The sequence below is a fragment of the Cryptotermes secundus genome, unplaced genomic scaffold (genome assembly GCF_002891405.2).
Source record: "Cryptotermes secundus unplaced genomic scaffold, Csec_1.0 scaffold1979, whole genome shotgun sequence".
In the NCBI taxonomy this organism is placed as follows: domain Eukaryota; kingdom Metazoa; phylum Arthropoda; class Insecta; order Blattodea; family Kalotermitidae; genus Cryptotermes; species Cryptotermes secundus.
In genome coordinates, this window is record NW_019732005.1 from 162,376 (window position 1) to 189,322 (window position 26,947).

Consider the following 26,947-nt stretch of genomic DNA (forward strand, 5'->3'; position numbering starts at 1 on the left):
GAATACACACGTAACAACAGAAGAATTGCTGGACGCGTCGTTTCGCTACGGTCCGTATCATATCTAAGGAAATTAGTTCTTCAAAGACAAACAAACTCCATGGCCTTTAGCCCGCAAGCGAACCATACCGACCGAGAGACCATCGCTTGTCGGCGAAGTTAATGCGAACTTTAACGGATAGAGGGTGTCGCGTGGTCAGCGCAACGGATCCCCACGGCCGTTAAACTCGGTTTTCTAAACCGGAACCCCTACTTTTTCATTCTAGTAGCTCCTCAATTATCCTCACGAGGCTGAGTGGACCCCGTTCCAGACCCACTACTTCTCTGAAAATCTAGTAGCGGCGAAAATCAGACCCGAAACCCCTGGGAACTCTGACCACTAGACTCCAGAGGCGGTCAGAACGTCTTATAAATGTTTTTGTGAATCATCGTTAGCCTTGAAGTAAAAGAACGTAACAGTAGTTACACAGGAAGGATGCGCATAATGTAGCCCATTATCCACTAACCATTTCATTATGTAGCTGCATTCGCATGTAATCATATTGTGCAAAAACTGTAAATTTACCGACCTTCGTACAACCATTCATTTCTTTCATTTTTGATGCACAGAAGATTTGTCTTTTTAGTCAGGGTTTATTTACTATCATCTCGGCCTTCTTCAACTAAGTTAATTATTCCCCATGACAAAACAATAACTTACTTGCCGCCATTACACTTTCAGTCTGCTTTCATTTTGTGTTACGTGATGCTGCATATGTCTTCCGGTGCCAACCATTTAGAAAGTGAAAGGTTGCTGCATGTAGCTTAAATGTAGGCTTGTGTGAATCTCTGTTCATAAGTTTCTATTCACCTCGCACGTTTATCACCATTGTTTAATTGAAATTGACGAATGGGCAGGAGCACAAATGTTTATCAGTGCGGGAAATTGACGCCGTCAATGGAGCAATCCATCCTCTACCCACAAGAGTCGTTGTACCAGTATGATCGGGGTGAGATTACTTTCTTCTCTCAAGGTCTCCTCGCTACCAGGACATGGTTTGTTGTCTTTCTTTCTTACTTCTTTTACATTTGCGATTGGTGTAACTGCGCTGCCAGGAGCGCGGACTATACAGCGTCAAGTGATAGGAAGAATAGTGGATAATTAATCGGAAAAGGATAAAAGAAAGCTGCAAAATATAAAAGATAAATTTGTCCCAATACTGAACTAACACGGCATCATGAAGACATAGGGATCTTATGAACACGGTAATGAACTTTCGGATTCCACGAAGTTTGGAAAAATTCTGAAGAACTGGGTGCCTAACGGCTTCTTAATGAGGACTCAGGTTCATGGATTCAGTTAGCCATAAAGACATACAGAGAGGGCACGCGGTAGCGTAGTTGGTTGAGGCACTATGCCGCCATATTTGAGCCGATTGTGTAGATAATGTGGGACCCTCAACATATCACAAGCCTACGGGCCTGCACGGCCTCTTACAGGGATACCTTTACTTTACTTACTTACTTATGAATATATATGGAGTTAAGTAGATATAGCTGCACGTATATTGAACTCGGCGACAGATGGAGGTGAATGACAAATGATCGTCTGTCCGTCACTAATAAACTGGAGAGGACGTGAACAGAATACTCGTAAATAATTGAAGGGGCTGTTGCGGTATGTGTCGGGAGGAACCATATCTCTTTCTATGGCTCTACAGTCCTTGTGAACCTTGGCCGCCTTTTCAGTTTTCTCAATCTATATTCCGTCTTAGAAAACCGATATTAATGGCCGAGGGAATCCGTTGCGCTGACCACGCGACACCCTCTAACCGCAAAATTTTGCCCTAACTTCGCCGACAAACGGCTGTCGCTCGGTCGGTATAGTTCGCTTGTGGACTAAAGGCTATGGAGGAAAGGAATACACAGTCGGTAGGACTCTTTGGACGAAGGATCAGCCCGTCGGAAAGCCGCTACCTACACACAGAACAACATAAACATAGATTAAACTCACGCAGACATCCATGCCTCGAGTGGGAATCGAATCCACGATCCCAGTGTTTGAGCAGGCGAAGATGGTTCATGCCTTAAACAGCGCGGCAACTGTGATCGGCCTGGAGGAACTAAGGGGGGGAAAAATCTGTCAGGAAAGTCGGTGCCCCGAGAAAAAATTCGAACCAAATATTTCTCGAATAAAAGTCAGAAGTGTTGCTGCTTGAAATAATTTGCTCAGTGTCTTCCAGCTAACTTCCATTAGGTTAATCTGTCTCCACTTCAATTTATGAAGTCCTTTCGTAGTTTTTTCTCCATTCAGACGGGGGAGAGTTGCTGTGCGTGCGTACGGGTATACATGTGCTATATATTACCACAACTTTGGTGCCTACACAGAAAGACTAACCCTTCCTCTCGTCGAAGAGGAGGCTCAATTTCGAAACAGGTAAGTGATATTGGGACGAACAAAATTATGGTCATGGGTCCAGACGGGGTCCGAAGACATGAACGACTTTACTGACGAAGGCCAACAGCAAATGACTGCTGTGCACTTTTCTCCATTTATCATTCTTACTTTGTTTTCAGGCGTTCATAACAAGTTCTATGGTAGGAAGATGGTTTACGTCCATTGTTGTTTTGTTGCATGCAATCATTAATTCATAAATCGATCATTATATCGTACCTTACTTACTTACTCACGGAGCTGAGCCCTTCTTGAGAAGCCTCAAATTCTGCAGCCACTCAAGAATTTCCCAGCATTTTATAGAACCCGAAGGTTCATTACCGTGTTCACAAGAGCCCTCCACTGTTCCCTGTCCTGAGCCGGATCAATCTAATCCATACCGTCCCATCCTATCTCTCTAAGCTCCATTTTAATATCGTCCAGCAACCTACGCCTTGGTCTTCTCTGTGGTCTCTTTCCTTCTGGCTTTCCCACCAATATCCTATATGTATTCCTCTTCTCCCCCATTGTGCTACATGCCGTATACACCTCATCCTCTTTGACATGCCGTACCACGATGATAAATAACAGAAAATTGATCAACAGGAATGTGTCAATAAAATTACGCAATGAAGAAGGAACTGTTTTATTTCAGTTCATTTTATATTAAAGAAGAGCCATGAAAAGAAAGAGCGTTTCCGCCAGACAGAGAATTGTTTCTTGCAGATGCAAGCAGTTTGCAGAAGTGTCCGACGGTGACATTATGTAGACATTGTCCTTATGAAAGATATAATTTAAATATGATGACGGCAGGTGTCATTATTGGTACAGTTTACACCAGCAGACCCTCTCGTGTATATCTGAAGGTTGCAGGGTGTCTTTTAAACAGATCACTGCAGCTGATTAGTGGAAGAGATAGTCCAGAGGACAAGCTGCAAGGAGACCGTGCAGAAGTGAAAGGCAGTTTCTTGGTAACGTGAAATTACGTATACAAAACACGAGAACCGTATGTTCAATCAAGCGAGCACCTTTAGCGACCACAGGCTGTTCCTTCCAACTGGATACCACACATGTCCAAAGAAAATCGCCATTCTTAAACTAAACTACTAAAGTAACGATTTTGTTTACTTATCATGAAAATATTACTTTTCTCTGATCAATTATCTTATACGCCTTCTAGTGACTACTTTATGAACTAATGGTTCCAATGAACATAGATTTATTTTCCGCTGTAAGCCGGTTATAATTACTATTCTAACCTGCAATATTAGGAACTGCGTTTCACAGTCACAATAACTAGCGAAATCACGCTTTTATAAGTAAAACTTGATCTTTAGTGTATGGGAAAACAAATAGGATGATTACGTATTTCTAGGAATGACTCGGTAAACAAGCCCGTAAAAAGTACGCAATCAACCAAAGAGTAGACCCATTGCTAGGCAACGACTCGGTAAACAAGCCCGTAAAAAGTACGCAACAAACCATAGAGTAGACCCATTGCTAGGCATTGACTCGGTAAACAAGCCCATATAAAGTACGCAACCAACCATAGAGTAGACCCATTGCTAGGCATTGACTGCAATGTACGCACTCAAATGTAGAACAGATCTTGCAAGAAGTGTTTTTTATGGGTACGCCTCGATGCTATATAACGAGATACCAACAATATTTGACAGTTTACCTGATGTGAGCAATGGGATATTAAAATTAAAGAAGATAGGATTCAGGGGATTTACTTTTCTCGCAGTCGTCGACCACCTGAGTCCCATCTTGCATTGAATGGACGAAATATTCCATTTGTAAATAGTGTAAAGTATCTCGGTGTAATCTTCGTTAAGAAAGGTACATGGAATTTGTACATAGAAATAATTGAAGCAAAGGCTTCAGAACTTTTATCAGAATATATTCCCTGTTCAAAAGTGAGCGATTAAGCGCTAACATTAAATTGATCCTCCACAAAGCACTAATTAGGAATATCATGACTTTTGATTGCCCCGCCAGGGAGTTTGCGGCAGACACACATCTACTGAAATTGCAGCGCCTTCAAAACAAAGTTCTCCTCACCTTTGGAAATTTTCGAAGGCGCACATAAGTTCGCGATTTGTACATGGCTTTCAAACTTCCATACATATATGATTATATAACAAAATTATGTAGGCAACAAGCAGAAGTCATACAAAAACATGAAAGTGTAAATTTTCGCAACAGTGGACAAAGGGAACCCCGACACAGGAAATATAAGAGGCTTAAACTTGGCGGCGGTCAAACATGCTACCGTTCAAGTGACTAGACTGCCGTTGTAGCATGAGATACAATACTAATGATAGGGCATGCTCTGCTGTACTGAGCCTGGACTGACAAAGCCTTGTATTTGTTGTACATACACGCATTTAATAATATATCAAATGTAAATTGTACAAACTGGCAACAGACTTATTACTGCTGACTGTGAATGTGGCAAACGACAGACCCGTCCTCTCGTCAGAGAGAGCGTCCCAAATCAACAAGCCTGCAACTGTCTGAGAGTAATAAATACCTGGTCTTGAGCCCCAGATGGGTGTTTTATTCCAAGACAGACTGACCGAATGACCGTCGGTGGTAACCTAACTTTAACTGACAGTTTAGTTGGAAGTCAGAATAGTTCCAGTGGATTATCCAGTCGGAAGAAGATGACAGTGTGTCAGATAGTGATTTGTGAACCGTTGTAACCAGTTGTATAATGGTCTAATAAATTCGATCATCAAATCCATAACCCGTTTTGTTAGTCACGCAAACCTCGGCTAAGTGACAGTACTTTAAAATCGAACTGTGTACAGGAAATGCTCTTCACACTGTAAGGTGGCAGTGCAAAATGTTCATGGTACATATTTAACCTAAATCATTGTTTTTTTAGAATGTTCTTTCGTCCGTATTTTCTGCCCTGGATGTGCAATAGCGTGTCTACCTATTGAGTGTATCCACAATCCACTTTTATGTTCAGTGGCACTGTTATTGATGGGAAATCTAAAGACGTGGTTAAAATTGTATAAATTGATGGAATTTCTCACACTTTTATATCGAAGTAAAATTTGCCTAAAAATAAGAAAAATGTGAATAAATTTCGATTAGCCGAAATGAAATTTATAAGAACTACCAAATTATGAGTCAAATTAAACTAAATTAAAAACGAAGATACATGGAATGATATAAAGTGTTTATTAAGTAAACAGAAGAAGGTATTATTGTAGGGAATAAATGGTTATCCATGGTAACTGAATGGTCAGTGTCAGACTCCCAAATTATCACTTTTTTCTTTAAATTCGCTTAGTGGGGGGTGGAGTCCGACTGGGTCCACTCGGCACGGCGGCCACTGATTGGTCTATTGTAGCCTGCCCCGGGTGATTATGATGATGGAGAATTTGGTGGAATGAAGATTGGCAGGGGAAACCTAAGTACTCGGAGAAAACCCGCCCCAGCGCCACTTTGTCCACCACAGATCCCACTTGACCAGCCCCGGGATCTAACCCGGGCCGCCGCGGTGGGAAGCCAGCGACTAACCGCTTGAGCTATGGCGCGGCCGTAAATTATCACTAACGAATCAAATGAATTTATAGATAAAGCATTTTGTTTTAATGTAGCAGTTATTTTTTAACATTTTAACATTTTAAAGAGTTTTGCCTTCAGCCAAGTATCTATGTAAACCGGTGAAAATCGACTAATATCTCGGAGAAATACGATATCTCGCCCCTATCTTCTAGGTCTGAGAGTTAGGCAGGGAAAAATGGCCGTGCCAAAAATCAGGCAGTTAGTTGCCAGCTTCTCACCATGGCGGTCCGGGTATCATCCCAGATAAGCTCATGTCAGATTCGTGGTGGACGAAGTGGCACTGGGGTAGGTTTTATCCGAGAACTTCGGCTTCCCCTGCCAGTTTTCTTCCCACAACATTCTCCATATTCATCTATCTTCCAGGACTGGTACAATAGGCCATTTAGTGGATTCAGTTTCACCCCAACACCACGAAATTAAAAAAGAAATCTAGCAGAAACCCAGCAAGCAGAACGCTTCTTGCTGCCAACGAAGTTGAGTAGGAAACCAGCTTGGAGCAGAGCTGTGCTTGCTGCCTGCTGCTTGATGCTGATTTCTTCCTTCATCCTGAAGTTGAAGACGCTGTGTTTCCTCGAAACGCCTGTTGACTTTCAAATGACTACACTGCGTTACATCCCATATAGCCATCGCTGTGAAAACTTCAAATCTAATACCTGATCATTTTATCAAAAATAAAATTTGATTGAGGATTCAATTCAGGCCTACATTCTTTTTGTTTTGTGTTTATAAATTTTTCTCACAGACGATGGTCATTTCATGAATTGTTCATAGTATATTTCGGCCGAAAACCTAAAGTTAAAATATTTTTACCGTAAAGAGCATCTGATGAATTATATGCGACATCTTTTTAAAGAAATGATTAGTTTTTCTAATCGCTACGATGTTAATTAAAGAGACGTATACATATACAGATAGTTTTCTTGTACATGTATTAGGATGTGAACGAAATGCATCACATTTAATTGTCAGATGGCAGAAAAAGCCGCGTGTTTCACCGTTCGTGAGTTGGCTGTTGTCTGGCGGAGGACTTACAAGGCGCCTGTCTATTCTAGCACTGTCAAGAGGCGACGAAATAGGGTGCAGCCAGTCACGTGCCTTAAAAGGCAGCTTACCTACACGCACTTGCTTGGAAGGCTATCTCCTCTGTTATGGAGTGTGTTGCCATACTGTGGAGAGGGCCAGGATTCTGTTCGCGGCAGATGTCACGTGTTTCGATTTCAAGAACAATACAGGTCACATTTCACATGCCTCTTCCTGATGTTTATCGAACCACTTTCCTTCTTATGAAATTTTAACCGAGTATGTAAATTTTAAACATGTGTTTTATTATGCGAAATTTGGGGTCCTCAATATGGTGTGTATGGAATCAGCACACAATTTGGACTTTGTCCATCGTCCGGTGTTCTAGAAACTAGAAAAACACAACATTTCGGGAACTGGATCTGTTTCCGTCCTCAGGTGGCGGGGCGAGATACCTACTCTGTTGGGTGCCTAAAAAAGAGCTAACATCAGTCACTGGACTCACAGATGACTTGAGAAAATTCTGCAGTTGTTGAACTTTCTGAATTTGTGAAGCCTTGTTGTGCCAATGAACGTGAATCCTGCCTCTGAGAAGTCTAGTGATTGAGGTTAGATCTTTCTAAAGAACCCAATAGAATTTCTGTCTTCCCCTCCACCTGAAGACAGGTCCAGTTTCCGAAGCGTTGTGTTTTCTAGCTTCTAGAATTCTGGACGATGGATAAAGTCCAAAAACCCAGTAATTCTGAGTGTTATACACCATCACCAGAACCATTTAGTATCAACTTGTACAACGGTATGGACCCGATATATACCAATCCGTTAGGAAATTACAACGCCTAAAAATTCAGCTAGCTAAAACCCTCAATCACATGACTTTCCTCAAGAGATGCAGATCTCCGGGCGTCATCTCCAAAGGCTTCTCCGTAAAGACTCCCTTTAGTAGTCGACGTATTTCCAAAATTATTCGACGTGCCAGTAGGACTCTTCTCAGGGACAGGATACACTTCCATTGGCTTCACGACTTCAGAAAACCCAGGTCCGGTAACTGAGGTTAGATCTTTCTAAGGGATCCAACAGAGTGTCTCCCTCCCCCCTCACCTGAGGACGGAAACAGATCCAGTCTCCGAAATGTTCTTTTTTTCCTAGTTTCTAGAATACCGGACGATGGACAAGTCCGAAAACCCAGTAATTCTGAGTGTTATACACCAACGTCAGAACCCTTTAGAATCGACATGGAGATTATAGTCGCTCAAGATGTTACTCCCTATAATTTGAAAGATAGGTACCAGCATTGCCAACTTCTCGCAGGCTGGGTCTATGTCTTCTATTCTCTATGTCAGTACCATTTTTCCTACGCTGCATAAATTTATACCTTGAAGATGGAGGCAGAAATTTTCTCCGAAACGTTTGTACCTATATCTGCCAAACTACACTGTGTCAGATCGCCAAAGACCGTACTCCTCACATGTTATATTAACTTAATTTTGATTATGGATCGGCGAATTTAGTTTTATCCTGTTATACCCGTGCAAGTATAATGTTATGTGTGAACCTAGGGCCGCTTTATCTTGGTATAGTATGAGCAATATACTGATGGGAGATGCATGTAGCACATGTTGGAAATTTGATTTGTCTCATTTTGGTCCGTCACACTACTAATTACAGAGTGGATAATTTTCAGTCCAGTGTGACATACAAGTTTACAACACTTCAGTCTTTTTCATCTTACATGTTTCGATTCAAAAGGAACCATCCTCAGAGGCGCACCGCTACGATCAGGAAACACTGCCACTGTCGTAGTGGTGCGCCTCTGAGGATGATTCTTTTGAATCGAAACATGTAAGATGAAAAAGACTGAAGTGTTGTAAACTTGTATGTCACACTGGACTGAAAATTATCCACTCTGTACATGTTGGAAAGATAAAAAATGCATATGAAAGTTTATTCTTAAAACCTGAAGGGACTAGAACACTTGAGAGACCTAATTGTAGGTAGGAGGATACTATTAAATTTGCTAATGGCTGTGTGAATTTAGTTCGTTCCTATTATACTATAAGGCTAATGTGTAGATCCAGAGCCTGTTTATCTCGCCATGGCACGATTACTATCCTGATATAAGGAAGGACGCAATGGGAGAGGCATGTAGCATATATTTGAAAGATGAAAAATGCATATAGCAGTTAATTCTGAAAACGTGAAAGACTATACCACTTGAGAGATCTAGTAGTAGATGGAAAGGTAGTATTAAAATGTTAAACGAAAAGTAAATGAGGGTGGGAAACCAATTATTTTGGCTCAGGTTAGGGTCCAGTGGCAGCATATTGCGAAGTCGGTACTGAAATTCAATTTCCATAAAAGGCGGGAAAGTACTTGATCGACGAGGGAATGCAGTCTATTAGGTAAGATGCAGAAGCCTCAGCGCATGCGTGTTAAACAGATGACTGCAGATACACCGTGTCCTTCAGCACAGCTACGTTTATGTAATTCTGTATACGCAGGACTTTTGTCAATGACAATTGCAGTTTCCGAAGGGATTCGCGGTTGGCCAATTTACCGAGACGGTTATGATGGTGGATCTTAACATTTCTCATACTAATTCCACTACAGAAGAGATTCTTCACGTAGTTTTCCTGTGTACAAGTACCATAAAAATTCTAAGCTGTCTTTCCTGCAGTAACTCCTTATATGAATATTGCACTCTCCTGAGAAGTCGCATTTGTCTTGAAACAGTTCCATCACGCAGACCGGCGCCGAAGGAAGGACGGCACCCCTGTTTCATATTTCTGAATTCCCTGGTTCAATTCTCGGCTCAGGAAGCGGCTGCTCTGACTGCCATCTTTCGTGGCTTTACTCAGTTCAACCAGGAAAATGCCAAGAAAGTAACTCAAATTAATCTAAATTCTTTCCAGGTCATTAATCATCCAGCCATTCGACGCTAGGGGCATGCGACAGCGTAGTTGGTTGAGGCATGTTGCTACAAGCCGGAAGGTTGAAGGTTCGATTCCCGATATCATTGGGTTTTTCAATTGACCTAATACTTCCAGCCGCACTATGGCCCTTGGATGGACTCAATCTCTAACGGAAATGAGTACCAGGAATCTTCTTGGGGGTAATGGGTAGTCGGCGCTTAAGGCTCACCTCACTGCCATCTGTGAGTCGATTATTTAGGAAATGTGGGTGCCTCGATGTCTCACAACCTTATGAGTCTCCACGGCCTGTTACAGAGATAAATTTACTTTACCATTCAACGGTAATGAAGTCTGAGCTTCGCAGTGCCGTTAAATGAAGCGAAAATAAGAAACGACGCAAGATCTTCACATCATGGCAGAAGTGATGCTGCTTTGTGTAAAGTAGGTCCAGGCGTTTTCTCTATTCTCCCAAAGTGCGTCATTTAAAAGTATAGGACCCCTAATAACTGAAAGAGAGGTTTCGTTCCTAGACGAATGTATTTTAATTATGGGACGTGGCACCAGAATTATTTTATCTCTCTGCCACAAGGAAACTTCAGGTTGTTTGAAAAACTCAGTTTCTGTTATCTAACATCATGGTAAGTGTAATTGCTTCGTATTTGGGAAGCCCCGTGTTAGAATCTCGGTTAGTCCGACTGAGGTGGTTTTGCTCAGCCAAATCAAATAGTACGCTACCCCTTCCTGGGACATTGCTACTGATACGTCATCCATACATTGTCCTTTATTTGATGCTACGCAATGTAAAAAGGCGAACGTTTGTCGTTAAATAAACCCGAACTTAAACAATACGCCTTTTTTTTTTGCAGTTATATTCTGCTTGTTTTCTGTCAAAATTTGTTTACCTCTACTTTTCTTAATGCACCATTGCTTCATCGGCTTACTTTATTAGTTCTGTATTGTTAATTATACACTTCCGGAGAGTATCATATCTCCAACAAGTTTGTCTTTCTTACATACCAACTAACGAAATTACTGCATAGACCGCTTCTGTGGCTAGTGGTTGGAGTTCCTGGCTACAGATCCGGAGGTTCTGGGCTCGATTCCCAGGGCTACCAGATTTTCTGAGAAGTAGTGGGTCTGGAACGGGGTCCACTGAGCCTCATGAGGATAACTGAGAATCTTTTTCAAGGAAATAGCGTCTCCGGTCTAGACAACCGAAATTAACGGCCGTGAGAATTCGTTGCGCTGACCACGCGACACCCTCTATCAACTAAAGTTGACACTAACTTCGCCAACAAGCGGCGGTCGCTCGGTCGGTGTAGTTCGCTTGCGGACTAACGCCACGGAGTAATGGAATTACTGCAATGCTGAAATACATATGATGAAAGTCGAAAAGAAACAGATAATCATTAGGTAGGATCTCAAGCTCTTACAGCTGTTATGGTCATTCCTATCTTGTGGAATATATTGTTATATACTCCGTTGAATGTCACTTCTCTTTTCGGAGCAATATATTGCCTCAATCTTCGGGGTTCAAGAATAAGCCAAGTAAGGAACGAATAATGAAGAAAGTTGCAAGCAGATCTCTGCTTCATCCTGGTCTCTTGCTTGGCTTATTATTCAATCCTGAATATAGGCGATATATTGCTCCGAAACATCGGGTGACCTTTACCGGACTACACGATGTTATATCCCATAAAACAAAACATTTCATAAACAGCTGTGAGAGCCGCAGATTCAGTCCAATCCTTTTCTTGTCCATTGTTCACCTCCACGTGAGTGTTCGTCCAGCAAGTACCGGATTGGCCGCGCCATAGCTCAAGCGGTTAGTCGCTGGCTTCCCACCGCGGCGGCCCGGGTTCGATCCCGGGTCTGGTTAAGTGAGGTTTGTGGTGGACAAAGTGGCGCTGGGGCAGGTTTTCTCCTAGTACTTCGGTTTCCCCTGCCAATCTTCATTCCACCAAATTCTCCATCATCATAATCACCCGGAGCAGGTACAATAGGCCAATCAATGGCCGCCGTACCGAGTGGACCCAGCTGGACTCCACCCCTCACTAAGAGAATTAAAAAGAAAATACCGGATTCGTGTTCGTAGTTTTAATTTATTAAGGAAGTTAAGTTTTATTTCCTTGTCCGAAGTATCTGTTTTTGTATCTTATTGTACGTAGACAGACAACGTGAGTGAAAGTTGGTATGATACTATCGCTCTGATCATGAATGTCACGGGGTTACTGAGGCAGTCGTGTGGAGGTAACAGCATAATTCCTTTATGCAATTCCTGGTTCTTTGTAATATTAACGGGGCATGACTCAGCTACTTATATGTACCGTGCTCTGCTTCTTGTGTCACGACATGAGATGAGAATCCGTCCCATTTGTTCTATTAAGTGATCGTGTGCGTTTTCACATCCATTTGTATCTATATCTAGCATTTTGAATGTTTCTGCAATTGTTGTAGTCTGAAATTAAAGTAAGAATTTATGATAAACTGTTATTGCCATTTCGAATTAAATTAAATGTTTTTTAACACATTAAATGTCAACTCTCTTAGTCTTCTTCTCATGACATTCAGAATTTTAAAATAAATATTTTGTCTCCTTAAATATTAGTCACTAGCATGCAGAAATTTATTGTAAACAACCATATGTACTTAACTAAGTAAATATTTCTCATGGTCAAATATTTTTCACGGTGTTATTTTAGATCACTTCACTTATTTTGAAAAAAAAAATGAGCTTATGAGGTTACCGCTCTGTCTGTGTATCGGTGTATCCTCTCTATTAACTTCTGAATGGCTAAACGAATCTTCATGAAACTTGGTATTTATATCATGGCACTTGAGCTCATCTCAATGGCGTATTTAATAAATCCCTCCGATCAGTCTCTGGGTCTGTATGCCTATTCCCTTACTGTTACTAGGTGGGACGCACAATGGACCACTAACCGATCTAAGTGCATGGGGAAACCCACCCCCTCAATACGGAATACGGAACAGAATACTGTTGCTAGGCAACGACACGGTAAAAACGTTACCGCGTTAACGAATACACATGCAACAATAGAATATCTGTCAGACACATCGTTTTATACGCTCTCCGTGTTTTATCAATGGAAAGTAGGAGATTTGTTCTTCCAAGAACTCCTTGCTTGGACAATAAGAGTACGAATTTTGGAATAAATACATTACTTTTGAAATCACATTTACACTGACTAATTTATTAAATCATTAGAGTGGATTCCTTGTTAAGAAGCTGACAGTGACTCAGGTGTTTAAAATATTCGTCGCCCTCTATGGATAGCGAAAGTTCACTACTGTGTTGACAAACACTGCAACCATATACGGACATGTCTTCTGTCTTGTAACACCGTGTCTGGAGCAATTCTGATTCTTCCTACGTTTACTATTTTATGTAACTTCATACAAGGCCGCGCTATAGCTCAAGCGGTTAGTCGCTGGCTTCCCACCGGGGCGGCCCGGGTTCGATCCCGTGTCTGGTCGAGTGTGATTTGTGGTGTACAAATTGGAGGTGGGGAGGGTTTTCTCCGAGTACTTCAGTTTCCCCTGCCAATCTTCATTCCACCAAATTGTCCATCATCATAATCACCCGGGGCAGGCTACAATAGGCCAGTTAGTGGCCGCCGTGCCGAGTGGACCCAGTTGGACACAACCACCCAACAAGCGAATTAAAAAAAAAAATTAGCTGAGAAAAGTAACATGAGTTTATTTTGAAATGTGTTTAAGTTGCGACGGACCTTTACGAAATACTGTAATCGGATGTTGAAAGCCCTGTAAATATCACTACTAAAAATCCTTTACTAATGAGAATTTTACAAGTAGGAAGTTTCTCCGTGTCAAGTCAATATACAGTGCACAGATGTGGATTTAATATAAGCGTAAGAATAAGGTAAACTTTCACAACGAAACATTTACGGCAAAAAGCACAATATGCAATATAATACAGAATGTTGCACACAGCATATAGAATTGTACAACTTTAACCGCAAAGTTCTCTGAGCTTTTCTGCATGCCAGGAAACCAGGACTAACGAGTCATCAGCGGGACCATGGTCACAGCTTTGAAGCGTGTCGATTTCTATGGAGATTGCTTAAGACCTTCTGATACTACAGATGTAAATTCTGGAAATATACAAACACTTAACTTCCCTCTTTTTAACCCAATAAAATGCGAAATTCTGTGAATGTGAGGGGCCGGTTTTCCATGAAAATATAATTAATAATGCTAATTTTTACTTTGTTTTATATAATCTAAATATTATATAACTGAAGTTTCAAGCTGATGCCCGTTAATAACTGGCGACCACATAAATACCAAGATTCTTCTTTCATCTATCTTTATTCCTGTTACTCCCACTTGGAGCATAGGACATTCGTGAAACGCTTCGTTTCAGTTGAGTTTCTTAATCTTAGACAGTCGGTAATACTCCCTGGACGGCGGATCACCCCATCGTAAACCCGCTAACTACATAGGACAACACAAACAGAATAAACGCAGACAAACTAAATGCCTTGAGTGGGATTCGAACCCAGGATCCCAGTGTTGGAACGGGCGAAGTAATTTCATGCCATAGACCACGGCTACTGTGATCAGCAATACCAGGACTACCATTCAATGTGTGTATAATCCCAGGTCTGGTGTAATGCATAAACCTCCGTGACCTGTAGTCCGCAAGTGAAGTATATTGACCGAGCGACCGCCGCTTTTCGGCGAGGTTAGTGCCAACTTTTGCGGTTAGAGGATGTCGCGTGGTCAGCGCAACGAATCCCCACGGCCGTTAATCTCGGTTTTCTAGACCGGAGTCATTATTTCCTTGAAATAGCTCCTCAATTATCCTCACGATGCTGAGTGGACCCCATTCCAGACACACTACTTCGCAAAACAAAAATCTGGTAGCGCCGGGAATCGAACCCGGGATCTCTGGATCTGTAGGCAATAACTCTGACCACTAGACCACAGAGGCACACATAGAGGTGTAATACATATAGCAGAGCTAGATCTAGGTGCGGGGATTGAATTAAAATTGATCTTAAGGAAACATGATATGAGGCTATGGGCTGAATTTAATTGGTTCAGGATAAGATCTAGCGGTGGACTATTGTGAACGCGGAATTACTATACTGGAAATTTCTTGACCAGCTGATTGGCTGTCATCTTCTCTAGAATGTCTGTTTCCCCGGAGTTGGTTAAGAAGCTCATACCAAAAGATATGTCGGGTTACAATATTCAGAAATATAATAGGGTCAAACTGTTTTAAACATGCTGGACTTGAACACATAAAGGCATACTATATTCAATAATTAATCTATTACACTTAATAAAAGTTTTACCTGTAAGGTATTGTTACAAAGGCTACAGAAATTCCTGAATATGACTGCCAATTTGTCTGAATCTACGGCAGCTACAACGAGTCTACATCGAACCAATGTACAGTGTAGAACACACCTAACATATATAAGCCCAGAGAAAACGCATATGCCATATTTTATGATCATATAACGATACATACTGTGAAATATGTACACCTAATATACCACATATTAATAACGCGTACATCATACATGACGTGTGTCGGGGCTCCACGACCTGGCTTCCTACGTAGAAAGCTCCTACAAAGACCTGCAAATGACATAACATGCCCAATTCTGCACTCTAGCATTGGAACCTTAGTGTTACGTTGGCATATATATTTCTTAACCTCCCATACTAAATTGTTTAAATATATTTTTTAAACATGCTAAAATATTTTTTAACATTTTTAATATTTCAGAAAAATTTGGTTTATGGTATACTTTTATATTTTATCTTATTTCATATCTTCTACTTTAATTATAAACACTAACTTGAGGCAAATTTTATCTTTTAGTAATAATATGACACGTAGCACTCATATGAATCCGTATCGGTAGTCCAATAACTCAGCGTATTCCTATACATAACTGCCTGATAATGGTCTTGCACGCCCGAAACATGTAGCAGCAATAAAAAGGAAAAATTATAAAACCTTAAAGCGAGCATATTTGTTGTGTGACGGTTGACATAATTCCTGTACAAGCTTTTGCATGTGTCACTGATGTACAACCTGAAACAAATTTTATTTGTTTACAAAATAACCTAGTTTCGCTATAAGATTTATGCAGATGTCTTCAGGAGGACGGATAGGAAGCCGACGCCTCAAATACATTTGTATTGCAGTAACCTTTCGCATTAGTTGTACTGGGTAGACTTCTCGAAATGTGGGATTTGTGGCCATTCCTGTTTGGACTGAGTTTTACGGGTTCCACTTGTTTGGCTGTAAGTGATAATCAGACTCATCACTTAGCACGTCTGAAGTATCTTCAAACAAGAAAGTGTGTCCACAACCGCCTTGTGCTTACTTTGTTTGGATTGCATCACCACCAAGTACCAAATGACACTTAACTTTGTAAGAAATTTGCGTTGGCTCGAAGTGTAATTATGTCATTTCCTGTATACTTAAATCTTCTTCTCTGACAAAAAAAGATATTAGAAAAGAAGTAAAAATAGAACCAAAATCTCTTATCTCATACTTTAAACAGTGATTAGCATTTTGACCTTCTTACTCTTTCATATAAATATAAATTACGTAATATCCGCTCCGTCAGCTACGGTACAGTAACGTTTCCGCTCGGAAGATTTTAACTTGCGACCTTCTGTGAGTTCAAAATAAACTGGATGAGCTCACCAGGCGCCGCGGGGCCGACTGCGTGTGTGCATTATAATGGTTTAGAAGCGCCAGTGAAAATCCTCCCTCGTTAACATATCGTGAGGTAAACTGTATGAGTAACACGTGTGGGAGGTGAGAAATGCTTACATAATTATAGTCTGAAAACCTCAAGGGTAGAAGTGTTGTTTCTTGTGGTATATAACGCCGAGTAGTCCGTTGGAAGTTAACCGCCGTTTCGGAAGTACATATCGCCTCTATCTTCAGGGTAGGAGAGTAAGTCAGGACGACACGGAATTATATCCCATAATATCTTCATAAGCACCGCTGTGAGGAGCTAAAATCCTATTCAAAGGATGAGACTGCTTGGTAGACCTAGATGCAGATAATATTAAAATGGATCTTAATGAGTGTAAGAACGTAGACTGGATTTGATTATTTCAGGAGCTGATACAATTATATATTATCGTGGACACGGTAATGGGCCTTCGAGTTGTATATTTGTTGGCTGTCTGTACGACTATCAGCTTCTTAAGAAAGTCCCTACCCCATACTGTTGTTTTAATCGATTATGATGTAAGAACGACTCATTGTTTACCCTTCCGCTTTTATTAGTTATAGCCTGTAATTGAGAAATGTTGATTTTCTCAGCCGCTTAATATCTTACATTTTTTAATTAACAATTTTGATAGGTATTAATTAGAGAGCTTTATTACCATAACATGAATGAAAACAAGATTAAGGAAATGCCCAATAAAAACCGCAGACGAAATACAAATTAGTGACATTCAGAGTAAAGCACATATGAGTAAATATAATTTAATTCAGTGATTTCAATGCCAGTGTGAGACAGGAGCTGATCAGTGCAAGTGCACTTACATTCTGTATCAAGGTGAGATTAACAGTTTTGGAGACGCAGTATTTTCTTTTCCTTGGCACTACAGCCCCAGCGGGCCTAGGCCTACCTCCATGAACTTCTCCGTTCACTTCGGTTTTTCTAGATCTTACACATTCGGTAGGACTCCTTGGGCGGGTGATCAGCTCGTCGCAAGGTCTCTACCTATACACAAACACAGAAAAACGCACACATACATCCATGCCTTGAGTGGGATTCGCACCCACGATCCCGGCTTCCGAGCGAGCGAAGACAGTGCACGCCTTAGACCGCTCGGCTACCGTGACCGGCAACGCAGTATTTAATAGCTTAAAATATTTGTGCATGTATTGTGTGTAAATGTATCGTTCAGTTACCTGCAGTGATGTATAATATTAAATCTTTTACTCACTTTCAAACTATTGTGCAGCATTTTCTGTGCTCACACCTCTGACCGGTCATAGGTGCGTAGCATTAGTAGAAGAACAATTATCAATAGAACCTCCGTCGAGTGTAACAATATATATTCTTGTCACCATTTTTTCACATTTGCCTTACATGTTTCGGCTCACCAAGAGCCATCATCAGAGGCACCCACAACAAAAACATGGAAACACTTGCACTGCTCAACAATCACAATATACAGTTTTTTGTGGAAGATGTTACACGTATCGGAGCGTAAAACACAACAACATCCAGTATCCCGAGTGCAGGTATCCCACTTGCATTTAAAAAATCACCCACAAAGCAAGTCGTTAATGTTAAAGTTAAAGTTAAAACCGTCCAAGTAAAATATTCAGGTTCCTCTTAGTGGATAGGAACCTGAATATTTTACTTGGACGGTTTTAACTTTAACTTTAACATTAACGACTTGCTTTGTGGGTGATTTTTTAAATGCAAGTGGGATACCTGCACTCGGGATACTGGATGTTGTTGTGTTTTACGCTCCGATACGTGTAACATCTTCCACAAAAAACTGTATATTGTGATTGTTGAGCAGTGCAAGTTTTTCCATGTTTTTGTTGTGGGTGCCTCTGATGATGGCTCTTGGTGAGCCGAAACATGTAAGGCAAATGTGAAAAAATGGTGACAAGAATATATATTGTTACACTCGACGGAGGTTCTATTGATAATTGGTGATTGATAGTGTAACGGACCAAAATGAAACAATTCAAATTAGTAGATGGATTTGACCCTATTTGTAACTATACGTGGTTAACGAGTATATGGGGTCTGGAGATAAAATTCAACGTATCCTGCAGAATGGCCACAAAGTTTCTTATCACTAGTAAAAATAAGTTATAGATTTTCTTTTATAGTATAATTGAAACTCTGTAAATAATAGTGGACCGCGTCTGTGGTTTAGTGGTCAGAGTTCCTGGCTACATATCCAGAGGTCCCGGGTTCGATTCCCGTTGATACCAGATTTTTTGAAAAGTGGTGGGACTGGAACGGGGTTCACTCAGCCTCATGAGGATAACTGAGGAGCTATTTCAAGGAAATAGCGGCTCCGGTCTAGAAAACCGAAATTAACGGCCGTCGGGATTCGTTGCTCTGACCACGCGACACCCTCTATCCGCTAAAGTTGGCATTAACTTCGCCGACAAGAGGCAGTCGCTCGGTCGGTATAGTTCGCTTGCTGACTAGAACCACGGAGTTTTTGTTTTTTGTTTGTTTTTTTTTTGTAAATAATAGTGAAAATGTAATTATTCGCAAAATACTCGTCAACATATTGCGATATGTTAGTTGTCCAGTGAGTCCATTTGTAATCCTTCATTCTCATAATACAGAATAATTCTCCGCCATATTATATGGGGCAATATCCCAAGAATCTGAAGGGTGACAAGCTTAAAACAAAGTCTTCCTGCCTGTTTGAGTCCATAAGTGATTTCGTTAAGCTGCTGTGAAAAAATCTCATATTTTTTTTACTAGGGATAGCAAGATATTTTGGCCATTCTTTTTACTTCTAAAAGAGATGAGTCTGAATTTCATGTGGGTGAACGAGTTTAATTCCCAAGTTCCTGGAAATTCTCCCTTTGTCATTACATCCGGTTAAGTTTTAGGGGACTCCCAGTTTCCATTCCAGTAGGTACAGGGGACTCCTCCCTCGGGGGTAAAGCAGCCGAAGCCTGAAATTTATAGCTTCTTTACTTAGATATAATTGGCGGAGACCTTTACTTATATGCTGCCTATAATCTCCCACGGTTATACTTGGGTACAGAGTTACCAACACCTACACACTATATTTTCCTAAGGGGACATTATAAGAGGCGGATCACTCTTCTGAATTTATTTATTTTTAACCAAAATCTGGAAATGAAACTTACATTAGCCTGGAGCTTTTTTAATAAAGGCAGTAAGCGTAAACAGAATGAAATATCACGCACTTAGCAAAGAAATATTGACGCCCGATTGTATTCATATACATTCTAAGGGAACATTGTACGTATTAAATGTATATAGAAACGGATATTCATATATTTGTAGATAAATATAAAAAAGGTCTCTGATACTTCCGTAACTATTTCCTTATAATGCCGTGCGTTTAATTGACACTCACTCATGGAGCTGAGCCCTTCTTGAGAAGCGGCCAACTGTGCAGCTACTCAAGAACTCACCATCATTTTATGGAACTCGTAGGTTCATTACCGTGTTCACAAGAGCCCTCCACTGGTCCCTATCCTGAACCAGATCAATCCAATCAATACCATCCCATTCTATCTCTCTACGTTCCATTTTAATATTGTGCACCCACCTACGTCTTGGTCTTACCAGTGGTCTCTTTCCTTCTGGCTTCCCACCAATATCCTATATGCATTCTTCTTCTCCCCCTTTCATGCTACATGTCCTGTCCATCTCATCCTCCTTGACTTGATCATTCTAATTATACTTGGAGAAGAGTACAAGTTATGAAGCTCCTCATTATGTAGTTTTTTCCAACCTCCTGTCACTTCATCTCTCTTCGGTCCAAATATTCTCCTCAACACCCTGTTCTCAAACACTCTCTGTGTGTTTAAGTAACAAATGATGATAAACCTTAGAAGCTGCAATTATGAATATCAAATACATCTCAATTTGGCAGGAAGACAATTCATTATGAGCTACGAAGCGGATTACATTTTGGGAATGCTTGCTACAAAGAGGATTATCTTCTGGGATATAAAGCCGTATAGTTCGTTGAAAGTCAACCGACGTTTCGGAGGAATATATAGCCTCCATCTTCATGTTAGAAGAATATGTCCAGCAAAAAAACCAGCATGAGATCAGGTTTCAAATAGATCTCTGCTTTCCACCTGATTTCATGCTAGTTCTCTTTATAACCAACGCTGTGAGAAGGTCAAATTCTGCACGTTTGGTACAGTTCAGTTCTGAAAATCTGCGTCCCCTATCAGACGTAGGAAATGTACACACACGGTAACAAACTTGGCGCATTCGTTTGTAGTTAGAATCTTCGTTGGGGGCTATTTTTATTCTTTTTATTTGCAGTTGACGTTCTTACTTTGCGCGAAATATAATACAAGGTAATTTTTGCAAAGTCATATGGATGTTTTAGTTAGGAACTATAATTTCTAATCACAAACTGTATGACCTTCGAATCGGAATTTAGAATCTTAGTAATCTTTGAAATTAGCTTACCACGCGCATTGCGTCGATCTTTATAAAACTTATTAAATTTGTCATCACATTGTAATTGCGACTAAATCAGGACAACAAAAATAGTCTCTTTCCATGAAGACCTCCAACCTAACTCTCTTATGAGGTAGCGTAAGCTTGTCCCTATGCTTAATTAATTAATTAATTAAGAACCGCGTCATGAAGACTTATGGGAGAGTGCATTATAGCTTCACCTGTCTTGACCTCGGCACTAAATGGAGAAGTGTTGTCAACTTCACGCCTATGCAGCTTTATACCCGCGAGAAGAGCCCGTGGTACCCATTGACTAGGAGGCTGGATGGGTCTGAGGGCCGGCCAGGGCGCGGTGGTATAGAGAAAAATCCTTTCAGCTGCAGGGGATCGAACCCCAGCCGTCCAACACGTAGCAAAATAGTTATTAGAACAGCAGTTATATAAAGAAATTAAATATAATTTATGTTCAGCACACGTTTTCTTCAAGTCTTACGTGTTTGAGACAATTAATCAAAGAGGATTTTTGTATTTTCCACGAGGCAATCATAGACCTAAAGCACCGAAAATATTATGTGTTGCGTATATTTCAGAATATGTTTTGTCTCTACTGCTTTGTGTGTTATGCTTTCCGTTTCGTTTGTATTAAATATCAGTTCGAAAACACTGACATTTCATTCTTTCATTTCTTATATTCTACTTCTTCTTCGGGTTTAATTCGACCGCCTCTGTGGTCTAGTGGTTAGAGGTCCGGGTTCGATTCCCGGCGCGACTAGATTTTTTCTGAGAAGTAGTGTGTCTGGAACGGGGTCCACTCAGCCTCGTGATGATAATTGAGGAGCTTTTTCAAGGTCTCCGACTCCGGTCTAGAAATCCTAAATTTTCGGCCGTGGGGATTCGTTGTGCTGACCACGTGACACCCTCTATCCGCTAAAGTTGGTACCAACTTCCCCGACCAGCGGCGGTCGCTCGGTCGGTATAGTTCGCTTGCTGACTAAAACCACGGAGTTTGTTTTGTTTTGTTTGTTCGGGGTTTATTTCAAAGTCTTTATTCTCCATTTTTTAATCATGAACTCACTTAATTTAAGTCTTCAGTCCCTCGTAAGAAATATTGTCATTTTTAATTATCCCAGAAATATAAACACATTTCTATTTTAACGGTGTTAAGGGCTTAAAACTAGTCCTTATACAGGGAACGTTGCAAGGACTCTGCTTAAGCCTTGCTTCAAACATACTGACATCTCTTCAAATTAAAGTCAAGTTCATAATACTTATGTAATCATACCGAACTCGTAAATGTGTGTGAATGCAGGGGACTTTACTTTATTTAAATTTATTGTAATTTGTGAAATTAATTAAACGTAACAACGTCTCTAAAACTGAAAGTACAAGTACGATCTCTTCAACACTGTATATTACCATTCTTGATTTATTCAGAATATAAGATAGTATTTCAAATTTTAAATTTGGAAGAAAACAATCGAATTTTTAATTATACCATCCATCTGTTTGATTTACATATTCGGTGCAAGAGATTCTCTTTAACATATATTTTTTTGTGTCCGTTAAGATTTCCACAGCGGTTAATATCATCCAGGGCCGGATTTTGAGTTTTTGGGGACCCGGAGAATCAAAATATGGAGGCCGCTATCACCAACAACAAATTTAGAATATGAAACTTTATTTTGTTATTATTATTATTTATTATAATAACTAAAGATACAAACTTTTCATAATTTTAGATAAGGAAATGTGTGGATTACATTTCTGTTTTGCTGAAGCCCCGGGGCGACCACCCGCCCCATTCGTTTACCCTTAAATACGGCCCAGAAATCATCTGATTAAGTGCGTTTTCTTCCCCAAACTCCACGAACAGTATGTAACATCAATTATTGACACTGAACCCTGGTACTCACTTGTGGGCTGACGGTCACGGATGTCGCTCTGTCCGGCCGCGGAATATGAAATTGTTGGCGGCGGCGACGGAGGGGCGGAGGCTTCCAGCCGCTCTTCTTCTGTTGTTTTCTATCGCACTGCAACCTACTGATGTCCTCAATGAGCGCAGTTCTGCGGAGTGACTCGTTTTATATACGAAGTGTTACCTCTCTCCTCTGCAGCCCTACGAGGGGGCCCCACCCGCTGTTGTGGAGTGGCGGGGAGGAAACGCGTGCCCTGGCTGCCAACAATCCTCACACAGGAGCTGGAATAAAATGACACGGTGCTCGGAAACCAGAAGGTTCAGTACCATTAACACAAAACCTGTTACGACCCCAAGCCATTTCAGTCCATTTCCAATCTCATGTATTTATGGTTTATTTACTCGTAATGACACTGTTAGAAGCCAGAGTGCCAACTTTAGCGGATAGAGGGTGTCGCGTGGTCAGCGCAACAGATCCCCACGGCCGTTAATCTCAGTTTTCTAGACCGAAGCCTCTATTTGCTTGAAATAGCTCCTCAATTATCCTCACGAGGCTCCTCCAGACCCACTACATCTCAGAAAATCTGGTAGCGCCCAGAATCGAACCCGGACCTCAGGATTTGTAGCCAAGAACTAACTTCGGCGAAAAGCGGCGGTCGCTCCGTCGGTATAGTTAGCTTGCGGACTATAGGAGACGGAGTTTGTTTTGTTTTGTTTGTTAGTAGTATAGACTATGTAAGATGGAATGGTGGGATGAATACAGACCAGTGAGTTGGAAAACATGTAGTAATGGTCGTAGCCTAAGTTGAGATAATATCCTGGTATTATCTAGGGAAACCAGGAAAACCACGAAGAACTTGTAAGAATAAGACCGAGATCCGAACCCATACCTCCTAAATAGGAAGCAAACCATTCGACCGCGACTTCAAGTCTTTCGATCTTACAGCTTTTCTGTGTTAGATCAATTTTAATATTATTTTCGAAATTCTTCGGTGTTCCCACTGAATGTCTTGCAAGACGTTTCTCTACCAAAATTCAGTATTCATTCCTTGTCTGATTTATCTTCAGAACTACTGGGGTTTCAGGATTTGTTCACCATCCGGTATTCTAGAAACTAAAAGACACATCGTTCCGGAAACTGGATCTGTTTCCGTCCTCAGGTGAGGGGGGAGACAGGCTGTTGGGTCTCTTAGAAAGAGCTAACTTCAATCATTGGGCGCAGGGTCCCTACAGAGAAGATATCTCCTCCTCTTACCTGAGGACGGAAAGATATCAAGTTTCCGAAACGTTCTGTTTCCTAGTTTCTATAATACCGGACGATTGACAAAGTCCCAAAACCCCAGTAATTCTGAGTATTATACACCACCGTCAGAACCCTTTAGAGTCTACTCTTTTACTTTAACCTCAAGCCCAATCTTACTTACTCTCTTTAGATCAGTATCCTTCACACCCAAGGTGACCCGTGTACGACGCGAAACTCCGCATTGTCCACTTGCCTCGCCTTTGGATTGCAATATTTTCCTCAACATTTTGTTCGTAAACACTGTAGGTTTAGGGAAATATAGCTGGAGCTGCCTCTGTGTCAAGAGTAACGCAATAAAGACATACGCACACTAATCAGAGGTGAATGGACAGCTCAACTTTCCCATCCCTTTATCCCGTGGAAACAGCTTCTGCTATTCGCCAGGCAGGAGGTTGGGTAGTCCTGAAAACAAATAAGATTTTTCAAGATCACGTAGTGCAATTTTCATCGAAAATAATCTTTTATTTGCGAGCTGTTACTTGTGGATGAACAGACGTGACAGAATGAATCAGTACTTTCTGAAAGCTCCTAAACTAACTAACTAAGTAACTAATTAACTTACTGAGACTTTCTTGAGAAGCCGCCAGTTGTGCAGCTACTCAAGAATTTCCTACCATTTTATGGAACCTGAAAGTGCGATACCATGTTCAAAAGAGCCCTCCACTAGTCTCTATCCTGAGCCAGATCAATCCAGTCTATACTACCCCATCCTATCTCTCTAAGATCCATTTTAATATCATCCATCCACTCGCGGCGTGGTCTTCTTAGTTGTCTTTTTCATTCTGGCTATCCCACCAGTACCTTATATGCATTCCGCTTCTCCCACATTCGTGCTACTTGCCCTGCAATCACATCCTCCTTGATTTCATCATTCTAATTATACCTGGCGAAATGTACAAGTTATGAAGCTCCTCATTACGCAGTTTTCTCCAGTCGTCTGTCACTTCAGTCCCTCTTAGGTCCAAATATTCTCCTCAGCACCCTGTTCTCAATCACCCTCAGTCTATGTTCCTCCATTAATGTCAGAGACCAAGTTTCACACCCATACAATACGACGGAACAAATTATAGTTTTTTATATTCTGATTTTTACGTTTTTAGACAACAGACGAGACGACAAAAGGTTCTGGACCAAATGGTAGCCAAGTATTACCCGAATTCAATCTCCTTTTAATTTCCTACTGAATCGAATTTTGATTTGTTACTGTTATTCACAAATATTTTGACTGTGCCCCATTTTCGAACCATCTGCTAGCTATCTTTATATTACGATTTTTGCTGCATTCCTGTAATAAGACAGCAAAGAATACTTAGTTTTCTCTGCATTTACTTATGGACCAACATCCTTACTGGCGTCAATTAAAGTTTCTATATTTTCCTTTATGGTATCTACATTATCTACCAGTAGATTCACATTATCAGCATAGCCCAGCAGCTGATATTTACCATTTAATTTCAGTTCCACCAAGTTTTCGTGGACCTCACAAATGGCATATTCTAAATCAAAGTTGAAAAGCAGTGGCGGTAAAGCATCACCTTGTTTTATACCATTCTGCAAAGGAAAATTATCACAATAAATATAGTGAGGTTACCTTCACTATAACTCATCTCCAAGTTCACCGATCATATGACCCTCGAGAGAGCGACTATAAAAATGAAATAAAAATGCATACGGTATAATAATACGATATGAATTTATACAGTGCGTACAATCAAGTGCGCGCCGCGGCTGCAATTTGCCGTGAGTCATACCACCGCAGAACGGATGCACTCGCGGGGAGGAGTTGCAACACTCCCCGCGACTGCATCCGTTCTGCGGTGGTATGACTCACGGCAAATTGCAGCCGCGGCGCGCACTTGATTGTACGCACTGTATAAATTCATATCGTATTATTATACCGTATGCATTTTTATTTCATTTTTATAGTCGCTCTCTCGAGGGTCATATGATCGGTGAACTTGGAGATGAGTTATAGTGAAGGTAACCTCACTATATTTATTGTGATAATTTTCCTTTGCAGAATGGTATAAAACAAGGTGATGCTTTACCGCCACTGCTTTTCAACTTTGATTTAGAATATGCCATTTGTGAGGTCCACGAAAACTTAGTGGAACTGAAATTAAATGGTAAATATCAGCTGCTGGGCTATGCTGATAATGTGAATCTACTGGTAGATAATGTAGATGCCACAAAGGAAAACACAGAAACTTTAATTGACGCCAGTAAGGATGTTGGTCCATAAGTAAATGCAGAGAAAACTAAGTATTCTTTGCTGTCTTATTACAGGAATGCAGCAAAAATCGTAATATAAAGATAGCTAGCAGATGGTTCGAAAATGGGGCACAGTCAAAATATTTGTGAATAACAGTAACAAATCAAAATTCGATTCAGTAGGAAATTAAAAGGAGATTGAATTCGGGTAATACTTGGCTACCATTTGGTCCAGAACCTTTTGTCGTCTCGTCTGTTGTCTAAAAACGTAAAAATCAGAATATAAAAAACTATAATTTGTTCCGTCGTATTGTATGGGTGTGAAACTTGGTCTCTGACATTAATGGAGGAACATAGACTGAGGGTGATTGAGAACAGGGTGCTGAGGAGAATA

The 26,947-nt window shown here is 40.8% G+C and overlaps 1 protein-coding gene and 1 long non-coding RNA gene across 2 annotated transcripts in view; one reads left to right on the forward strand and one right to left on the reverse strand.

Moving 5' to 3' along the window:
* LOC111867547 (complement C1q-like protein 4) overlaps positions 1 to 23,178 on the reverse strand; it is a 41,246-nt gene extending 18,068 nt beyond the window's left edge. The window contains exon 1 of the mRNA XM_023857527.2: positions 23,038 to 23,178. The gene's annotated coding sequence lies outside the window, so the exon portion shown is untranslated. The remainder of the gene's footprint in view (positions 1 to 23,037) is intronic.
* The window catches only part of LOC117282560, a 60,412-nt gene that overhangs the window by 17,744 nt on the left and 15,721 nt on the right, over positions 1 to 26,947 (forward strand). The window lies entirely within an intron of this gene.